The sequence below is a fragment of the Oenanthe melanoleuca genome, chromosome 1, assembly GCF_029582105.1.
Source record: "Oenanthe melanoleuca isolate GR-GAL-2019-014 chromosome 1, OMel1.0, whole genome shotgun sequence".
Lineage (NCBI taxonomy): Eukaryota > Metazoa > Chordata > Aves > Passeriformes > Muscicapidae > Oenanthe > Oenanthe melanoleuca.
In genome coordinates, this window is record NC_079333.1 from 88,641,908 (window position 1) to 88,652,313 (window position 10,406).

Below are 10,406 nucleotides of genomic sequence, written 5' to 3' on the forward strand. Positions count from 1 at the left end.
CATCATACCACTTGAAAACTGTTTTAGCTGCTCAAAGACCATTGAACACAGGGGACTTTATGAAAAACAGTCAAAAGGCTGTGCATAACAGCGAGTAAAGAATAACTAAGAAATTCTGAGACTCTGTACTAATGATTTCAGGTATTTAGCTAAATATTTTGGACCAAGACTTTTATTTTTTCTTTAAACTTTGTTTTGGCACCGGCGCAAACAAAGCCTGAAGTGCTTCCATTCCGATCTAGTTGCATTTTAGCTTTCTTTTGCTGAGTTGTACATGATTCAGCAAAATGCAGATAATCTGGCCCCTGTACTTTTCCAGCTGACACTGATTTGCAGGTACTGTGGCAGGACAGCCCCGTGTTTCTTCCTCTGTGCAGCTGGAGACAAACCTTCCTTTGAGTGCTGAAAGCTGCCTGTCCAGGCTGATTTGCACTGCCCTCTCATTAGGTCTATTATACTCTGCTGGTGCCTGCAAAGAAAAGTGGCAGCAATATTTTTGAAGTTCAGTTGAGTTTCAGATGGGATCTACAAAATCTATTTTAAGCTACTACAGCACCTGACTATTTGGTGCCCTGAAGGCAAAATTCCAATAACTCACAAAAATGGAGGAAATGCCATTGAAATACATGACAAGTAACAAAATCCTGGGTACAGGCCACATAGTAGCTTCAGATTGGGTGTCATGGTTAAAAAAATATTACCTGTGGGTTATGCAGAAGATTAGAAGGAAGAAAATGCATGTAAGCACACAGGAATTCTTATTAATGTTTAGCTGAGCTGCACTTACTCTCCAAGACATCAACACACTTTCTAGAAACACAACAATATTCCCTTCAGCGTTGAGCACTGATGCAAATGTATGATAAGGTGTTATGACTTTCTGGAATCACTGCAGTGATTGTGAATTATTCATGAAATTAAAATTCCAAACTAATTCACAGCATCAAACAGTTCTGGCAAGAGGCATATAATGCTGGAAACAAAAATGTACACTACACATTAATCCAGAAAGACTCTCTTATCCCTTAAATCACTGGACCCATACTGTTTTCCTCACCCTCAAGCTCGATGGTATTTTAAGTCTTTAGAAGTGATTTTTTTTTAACTTATCAGGATTTAGATACTGTGATTCTGTGATGTGAATAGGTTGCATTATAAATGGCTCAGAAATTAGCAAACAAAAATGTAACCAGTAGAGATGCACAACTGTGTTTATTTTTTTTCCCTATAAATATAGGGTAGATTTTTTTTCCATATTTTTGTAGTGAAAAAAGTAGGTGCAATGTAGGAGTAGGGCAATAATGTAAATAGTCTGATCAGTGAAAAAGCTTATTTTTCAGGCAAGTACTTGCTTAGATTCAGTTTCAAAACTCTCGACTACTGGCATTTGTCTAAAATTGCAAATGAATTTCACTTTTGCATTGTTTGTATCCATAAGGTAGATAATTTCCAGTGAAGGGAGGTCAGCTCTCAAGTTAAATCATTCTAACTGATCTTTTGACTTTGCAGGGATTTCCAGGCAGTTTGCTGTTTTGTGAATGTTTGCTCAAATATGAAAATACTGAAAGGTGAAAAACAGATCTGGGAAAATGTTACGAAAACTATTCAAATATTTACAAAGCCCCACTGTCCTCAAGGATATATACACTGACATTTTCTGTCCCTTCTGGATAATAAAAAATACATATTCTGGATCTGTTCTGCACCTGCTTTAGTCGAGGGTGTTATTAAGTGCTAGAAAATTTAGTGGAGGTTTATTATTGTAAAAGTGGAGCTCTGCAGTAGGGAGTTAGTTAGGTTCACTTTTGATCAAATATGTGAAAGTAAGGGATGTGTGTTTCTGTGATATCAGGTCTATTATTCTTTATGGACAAATGAACCACCATTATTCCAGTTAAAATTGCACTTACATTTACACAGTTACCCCATTCCCTAGTTTTCTGACCTCCTTGGGAGCATAAACACACATTCTGAAATCACCCTTTTGCAGCTCAGTGTACTCTTCCATTTTCATTTTTCTTCTTTCACGCTTTTTCTCCAGAAAGAGGCACTTCTCTGGAGTAGTACTTGCTTATCCCACATTAGGACACTGGAAAAATGAAGAGTGGTAGCTGATTTGATGACAATGGCCTTATCAAAAGTCAGATCTCTAGGAAGAGCTTCAGAAGGCAAATACCAGTTCTTGAACCTTCAAGATTTGCTCTTGCAAGGGTCTTTTTTATGGCAAAATGCTCCATTTTGTCTAGAGATGGGAAAGAAATTTAAAAAAGAAAAAGCACAATGTACCAACTGATAAAAAAGAAAGGAACTCAGGACTCACAGATAACAATGTACAGCTGCCAACTACTTCCCCTACTTCCCAGAAACCCTTTCTTTTTTTAATATAATGCATTAATGAATTCCTATGTGCTTTGACCTAGTGTATTTTGAAAGTCCCAGACTTCTGAGAAGTGTTCATTCAGTCTTATCTGGGCCAGAGACTGTAGGCAGTGAATGCTGGTATATTAAAGGAAATTTAGATATGGAAGCACCCCTGGATTTAGGCACAGCTTGTAGAGAGGGGAAGGAAAGGCAAAATGAGTATTAGGAAAGCTCTAAACCAGGAGCTCTGATAACTTGCCTGGTAAGAGGAAATGGAGACTTTTTAGCAGATGCTGCCATGTGCAAAGCAGGGTGCTGTGACAGGGACTGTAGTCAGCTCCCCATCAAAATGCCTGAAAGAAAGCTGCCCTCTGCTTCCTCAGTGTTGTTTATTCCATATGGGGAGCTAACAGGAGAGGATTTATCACAACACTTAAAAGCCACATCCCCAGCAACTAGAGAGATGCAGAAATATTGCATACAGGCAATCACACACAACCCAGAATAGACTTCTCCTTGCAGCTCAGCTCCCATGGCTTCTTAGTCATCCCCTTTTGTTATCTTCTTCTAGAAGACATATATAACAGCAGTTCCCACCTTTCTCTTCAACAGGAAACCACAGGACAAGGCTACCTGGTCCCTATTTTTCACATAGTGTGAATATGAAAATTCAGATATCTCTAAAACTGCTGCACAGGAAGACTTTGAACATTTTTTCTGTGCTATTTCACAGTAAAACTGCAAGGAAAACTACTTCTGTTAAGCATTCAGACTATTTTGGGGAGAGATGAAAGCCTTGTTTGAATCTTTTTACGTTTTCTTGGCAACAAATATCTCCCTGCAGAAAGACAACTTACATGTCTATGTATGCAGTTACTGCCTTGCTGCTTCCCAACTATTTAATCTACCTAAAATCAACAGAATTTCCCAAGTGCTTAATCTATCCAGGGTGAGTTAATACAGAAACTGCCCCATCTGGAGTCTGTAGAAATGAAAATTGTCATCACAGCAAAAGGACAAGGGAGATGTGTGCCCTGCAGCAGTCAGTGTAACCTGGGCACAGCTCAGTGTGCTCCATGGCAGGAAAAATCTCATTGCACCCTGGCTAGAAGTGACTGCTGGGATGAGCTGCTTCCAGGAAATTGGTACCTGTGTGAGCTGCTTTCATCTGTATCTCTCAGTGCATCTTTAACCTGCAATGGAAATATTCCTGAGGAACAGGAGTTAGGAGGGGTGCTTGTTTTTCCATTGCCATTTTCCATTGCCATTTTACTTGCCGTATCTCAGCCAGTGCAAGAGGAGCATCATCATGTAGAGAGCATCTAAAACATCATGAACTGTAAGGGAGAGAAATGTGCATGGAAGAAAAGCAACTGAAGAGGTTATATAGAAAATTAGGTGTCCATGCTTGCAGACAACTGTGAAAGCAGTTGTGAAGAGGTGCTTTTCCAGTGAATCTAGAAAAGTAAAAAATGCTTGCATCACTCTGGAGAGAGAAGAGACTTATATAAACTATTGGTTTGAAGCACCCTTTTGTGCATGGGACAAAACCTACTGTATATTTTATTTTAACCTGCATGGTACAGAGAGCACACCTTATAGAATTGTCCCACTGGATGTTCATTTTAGTATCAGCCCCAAACAGAAACCTTGTGGATATTGAGAAAGATAAATTAAAGACAGAAGCTTCCAAGTGGTCTTTTGTCTTTCCCCATATATTCTTTCTATGTTTTAAACCTTGAATGCTGTTCCTATTTAATTGTTTAGGCTAGTGCTGAAAAAGTGACACTTTACCTCTGCTTTTTGTTATTTAAAAAAAAAAAAATGCTCTCAGAAGCCCTAAATGCTCTATCCAGGTCTTAACAAGGACTGTGCTGATGATGACATTCAGCAGTGTTATTTTTCACTATGATTCAGGAGTTCAGAAATTATATTGGCAAAAATAATGGCAACCAGGCACTTTGTCAATCTAAGTTTCTACCTCAGATTTAACATAATTTTAGGTATTTATGGTACAGCTAAGGGCAAAAAAAATCAAAACAGTGCTTTTTGTGAGAACCATTACTGTTGTGTTTTTAGGAAAGGAATTGCATCTAAGAAGCTTTATCACAAGGCTTCATTGACACTGTGATAAACAAGGAAATTAGATCAAGTTAGGGAGCAAAGTGAAATGAACATTTTATTAGAGTTGAGCTGCTACAACTGGATTGAAATAAATAGATCAGCATGACCTTTCTGTGTAGATGTAGACTAAAATGTCAGAGATACCAGGCAAAATGGGCCAGTCAAAATGCAGGGTTGATAGCTTGAGAGGATAAATGTTACTCACCCTTCCCCAGTGACTTAAAGTCTCTGTAGTAGGTAATGTCAGCTTCTTCTCATTCTGGTACTCAGCTCTTCTCTTACCCACAAGTTTGACTTTGAATATTCTTCTAGGACTTAAAAAAAAAGTTATTTTATGAATTTATTTCGAAATTTCTTAGTATTTCTCTCTCTAAACAGCATGAGCTTTTACCTTTACAACATAATCCTTAAAACCATACAATTTGTTTATTAGCAATGTCTTTATTTACTGGAAGAATGTTCTTCACACAGAGCATGATCAGTCATTGAACAGGCTCCCCAGGGAAGTGGTCATGGCACAAACCTGAGAGAGTTCAATAAAAGAGCTCTCAGGCACATGGTGTGAGTCTTGGGGTTATCCTGTGCAGGGCCAGGAGAAGACTCAATGATCCTCATTGATCCAGTCCTGCTCAGTGTGCTCTGTGATTCTGTGAAATAAATGTTAATCCTGATACAGCTGAAACTACTCATTATGTTCCTTTTTCTTCCCTTCCAGGCCTTTACTTCCATTACAGATAAGTGCAAGAAATGAGAAGAACCTTCTTGGCACACACACAGTGCTGTTCACCAGTTTTTACCAATTTGAATTGATGTGATGTGTGACATACCCTGGATAGGACTGGGCTGTTTGACCAAAAGCAGACATGGGCTATGATGATGGGTAATCAGCAGGTCCAGCTTCTGACATCAGTCAGGTTATTCCCTGGAAATTCCCTGAGCCATGCCTCAGAAGGTTGTTTTTATTTTGGAGATATTTCAGGTGCTTGATGTGTAGTAAGCTGTTAAAATATTTCATTAAATACTTCTCTCTCCTTCTACCTCATTTGTTAGTGCCAAAATTTCACAGCTGGAGAAGGTTGTTTCTCTTTTTTTTTTTGAAATCATGATTTTGAAAGGTAATCCAGCTCTGAGCAGGAATAGTCAACATATCCCCTTAGCCACAGGCTCAGATGTTCTGCATTGACTGCTATTTTGACATTCTTGGATGGAAATCCATCGCTTAATACTCAAACATGAGGCACATACTGGTTCTCTGGCATGCCTTTGCCTATGACCATCTGTTGGGGTGGCACTATGCCCACTCAAAAAATTCCTTGCCAGTTTCAAGAGGGCATAGGTATTAACCAAATACAGATTTAGAAAGACAGCTAGTAAAATGCTAGGGATGTCATTTTAGCTGCAAGACTATTTGTCTTCTTGTTAGGCAATCCCAGACTGGGTCCATGCATTTCAGAAGAATGCTTGCAGGCACTGTAAACTCACCTCAAACTTGCCTGTTCACACACATTTATAAAAATGTTATTAACTGGGAAATGTCTACATACTCAGACTTCTCTGAGAGACTGGCTTGAACTTGGGAAAAACTTCTAAAACCAACCATTGCAAACAATAAAATTACTGTTTTTATACAGAAGTAGCTGTTTCCCATACCCATCTCCATTATAAATATAATGTAGTGACATTAGACAGCTACTGTAAAAGAGAAATTGTGATTTTTTTACTTGAATAGCAATTAAGGACCACTTGAAAGATACCTGTGGCTCAGAAAAGTAATATTCTTTGGATGACTTTAGAACATAAAAATATTCATGACAAATAAAACTTGATTCAGGTTGTATATGAATATAATTACAGTTTCAGCTTGGCAAAGTTGATATCAAAATGTAGGATGTCACTTTAGGACAAATTCAGAAGTTAAAATCTGCAAGGCTTGTAGAACAAAAATAATTTTTGTGATTAACATTTATTTGCTGCTTGGAAGAGGAACAAAACTTACTGATATTGCTAATACAGAAGATTTTGGTTATGCAGGTAATGAATAGGTAACAGTGTTAATGAATACTTATATTTCTTATATCTCAATCTGTAAATAGTAGTTTACAACTGTAGGAAGACAAAATTCATATCCATCTGAATTTTAAATAATTTGAAAGACATGAGTAAATAACATGAACAAGCTGAAGAGCAGATTTAAAGGAGGCTAAGAAAGTGAAAAAAGTGGGAAATGGAGAAAAAAAATAGAACCAGTTGGCCACAGGACAGAGTCACATGACCTCAAAGGCAGAAGGAAGAAACCTGAATCTGATGTGGAAAGAAGGAAGGTTATAAAAAAGTGGGGAAAACAAGCTTTGCATTAGTATTGAAAACAGGTGAATAGGTTCCTCTGTGACTCTTAATAACAGACCATTAATGGCAAGGTGAGGTGGGAGAGACTGGGACAAAATTATTACAGAAGCACAAATGTTGTGAAAGAGAATTAATTTATTTTTTTCCATTGAAGAGAAGATATGCTTTATAAAGCTAATAAAAAAACTGAAGGTAGAATAGGAGATAGAATTTCATGAAGGGATGAATTAGTCAAAGTACTAGTATATCCATACTTGAAGGATCTGAAAGTTTGCTCAATCAGAAAGTTCCCAAGAAAGTGGAAAATTTGCTTTTGTAAAACCAGATGTTCACCAAAAAAGATGAATATGAGATTTCCAGTCAGCTGCTGCAAAAGTAAAATTTGAAGATTAACTGAGGATTCCTCCAAACATCAGCTGGTGCTGGGTCTTTGAGCTCTTCTCAGGAAACATTAAATATGTTCCACTATTTTACAATATTTTGCTAACTCCGTGGTCATCATGCCTGCTCTTTCATGCAGCTTGTAAAATCCAAGACCAACCAGACATGATATTTACCTGCTCTTTTAATTGGCCCACATGTCTACTTTAACACACTCCTTTTTCCTCTTGGACATTTTGGAATCCTTTCTCAAGTGCTGACTGCCCTTGATACCGTGCCTCTGAAAGGCTGGAGCAGCACATTATCTGTGTATTTACTCAGAGGAAGACCAGTGGGACAATTCAGGCAGTTGCCATTAAGAGAATAATTACACACATAAATAAATCACATCAGACTGTACATCTACAGGCTCCTGTTGTGGGACCTTGCTGTGCTGAGAGCTGTGTGAACACACAACAGAGATGGCCTTGAAGCACAGCAGTTACCATCTAATTGCCTCTTGTAAAATAGTGTGTGTTCCAGCATTTCATCAATTGCACACAGAATCACAGAATGGAAGAGGAAGACACCTCTAGTGCCAGCCAGATAGAGTGGGCACCTAGAGCAGGTTTCACAGGATCCTGTCCACATGAGTTCTTGAATATCTCCAGAGAGGGAGACTCCAGAACCTCTCTGGGCAGCCTGTTCCAGTGCTCTGTTATACCCAGTAAAGATTTTCCTCATCTTCAGATGGAGGTTCCTGTGTTCCAGTTTGTGCCTGTTGCCCCTTGTCCTGTCGGTGGGCACCACTGAACGGTCTGGCCACATCCTCTTTACATCTTCCTTTGAGATATTTGAACAAAGTGACAAGATCTCCTCTCAGTGGTCTCTTCTCCATTGCTGAAGTGGGCTCTGATTCTGAGTTTCAGTGTTTTGCTTTCCATGAGAAGAGACTGAAACCTGTATTTGTTCTTTGGGCTGTAGCTTCCCTCTTCCCTCTGACTTTCTAGAACCTGTAAAGCCCCCCTGTCTTTGAGTCAAGAGTACACACATAACCAACTCCAGCCCCTCTGACCATCTCCTGAGTGCAGCAGGCTAGGGGAAAGGATTTGCTGCCTTACCTGGAGAAGATCATCTGGCTGTGGAGATGGATGATGGAGGGAAATCCCACAAAAGCAGTGTCTGTTGTCCTTGAGTGCCATAATAAAGGTAATAAAGGATTTTGGCAAACCGCAGGTGCAACTGCTTATTGCTATACTTACAACTCTCCCACTGTACAGTCTTCACAGAGGGGAATATTCAGCACCAATGAAAATGTCAATAACAAAAAATGCTGACTTGTCTTCCTTTGAAAAGAACAAGGAGAAATGTCTAGAATGTATAAGAGATGATTAATTTTTTCCTGATTGCTGAGAGGCAAACATGGAACTCATCTATGAGAACAGGTACCATTAATCCAATATTATTTCTTGTTAACATCTATTTGTCTTGACCTATCACACTCTCATAAACCTATATTGAAATAAGTGCCTGTTTTAATTTCCATTGGACATGTTTGAAAAAAGGGTTTATCAACAGAGGGAATCAGTAGCTGCAGCTGAGGAGGGAAGAAAAAAGAAGACTGCATCAAAGTTAGAATGTGTAGCTTTTTCCTTTGATGGTGTTTGAAAATGTTTACAAAAAGATTTGCAGCTTTTGGGAAAATTATTTCTCTGTAAAGAGTATGGAGTCAATGTGAATCCAGTGAGATCTGCCTTAGAATGATTATAAATGCAAAGTGATTTTTAAAAATTATGTATGCATATGTACCATTATCTATACATCAGCATAGCTCTGCATAAAGATATTTATGATTTGCTTAAATATGTATTTGATTGAAATGTGTTTCTAATTTAGAATTTAAAGTAAAATAATTTTATATTTTCTCAAATCTTGAAAAAAAAAACATCCTTAAAGTGTGTTTCTCTTTCCACTTTTGAAACATGAAACCCTTTTCACAAAAAATGCAAGCAAAATAAGAATAATTTTTGTCTCTAAATTATATCTCTGCCTTCTAAAAGTTTCATAAACTCAATTCCCATAAACTTACAAATATTTCTTCTATGTCGAAAGTAAAGTATTAACTACAACTCTAGAAACATGCTCTGACAAAGTCAGAAAACTAGAATTAATTCAATTCATGATGATATTCACTCTATAGCATTTAACTTTAATATTGTTACAGAAGGCAGTAGAGCTTTTCCTGTCATGTGAGATGGCCATAACCTTCAGCAATCTTGGTCCATCAAAAGCTGGAAAAAACAGGACATATAGTTCTCTCTAAATGAGCACTCATGTGTTACACAGCCACTCCCTCAGTGTTTAAAAACAAACTAAGAAAAGCAGATCAAGAAAAAGTGGTTGCACTGCAGGGCAAGCACAGTTGTAAAACCCAGGAGTGTTTCACCCATTTCAAAATGGGTGGTTTTGGTGGGGTCTGCACAGTGGTGGGCTGTACTGCAGACCTGGGAGCACAAAGAAGGATATATATTCCTAAAATCATTGTAGACTTTAAGAGCACTTGGGCTCCTGTAGAAATGCTGTCAGGGAATGGTATGTTTCTTTATTAGAAGGTGGCTGCCAAGCAGGATCACTGAGCACTTAATCACCCTTATATTAAAGCTGAGACACATGAACTGAAACAGTTATTATAGGGAGTAATTACAGATCAAATTAAAAGCATTAGAACTGGCAAAAAGATCAAAGCAAAGCATTCCCTGCAAGAAACACACTTGATGTTGTTCAGAACAGGTAGAAGTGAAGGTTTGCAGTGAAGATTGTGTTCCTTAAAGTAAAAGTGCTTAAGAACAGTCAAGGTGCAGCTGATAAAACACACAGAGAGTCAGAAAACAAGGGCAAATACCTGCTTGCAATAAATTTGAGGGCAGGTGCATAATACAATCAAGAGGAAATTATTCCATTTTGAAAAAAAAAAAAAATCTGAAATTTTGCCAAGAAGAAACCAACAAATCCTAAGCAAACTTTGTACTCTCGATCTAAATAAGGAAAAGGCATAGCTGATTAGCAGAAAGCCATATGCAGAATATCACAAAGATCATCAGTTCAGGGACTTGTCTCAAAAGAGAAAGTATCTGAGGATTCCCTGCCTTGTGAGGAAAGTGGCTGCAAAAGCTGGTGATGTGAGAATATCAGAAGGCAAAGAATATCTGGTGAAG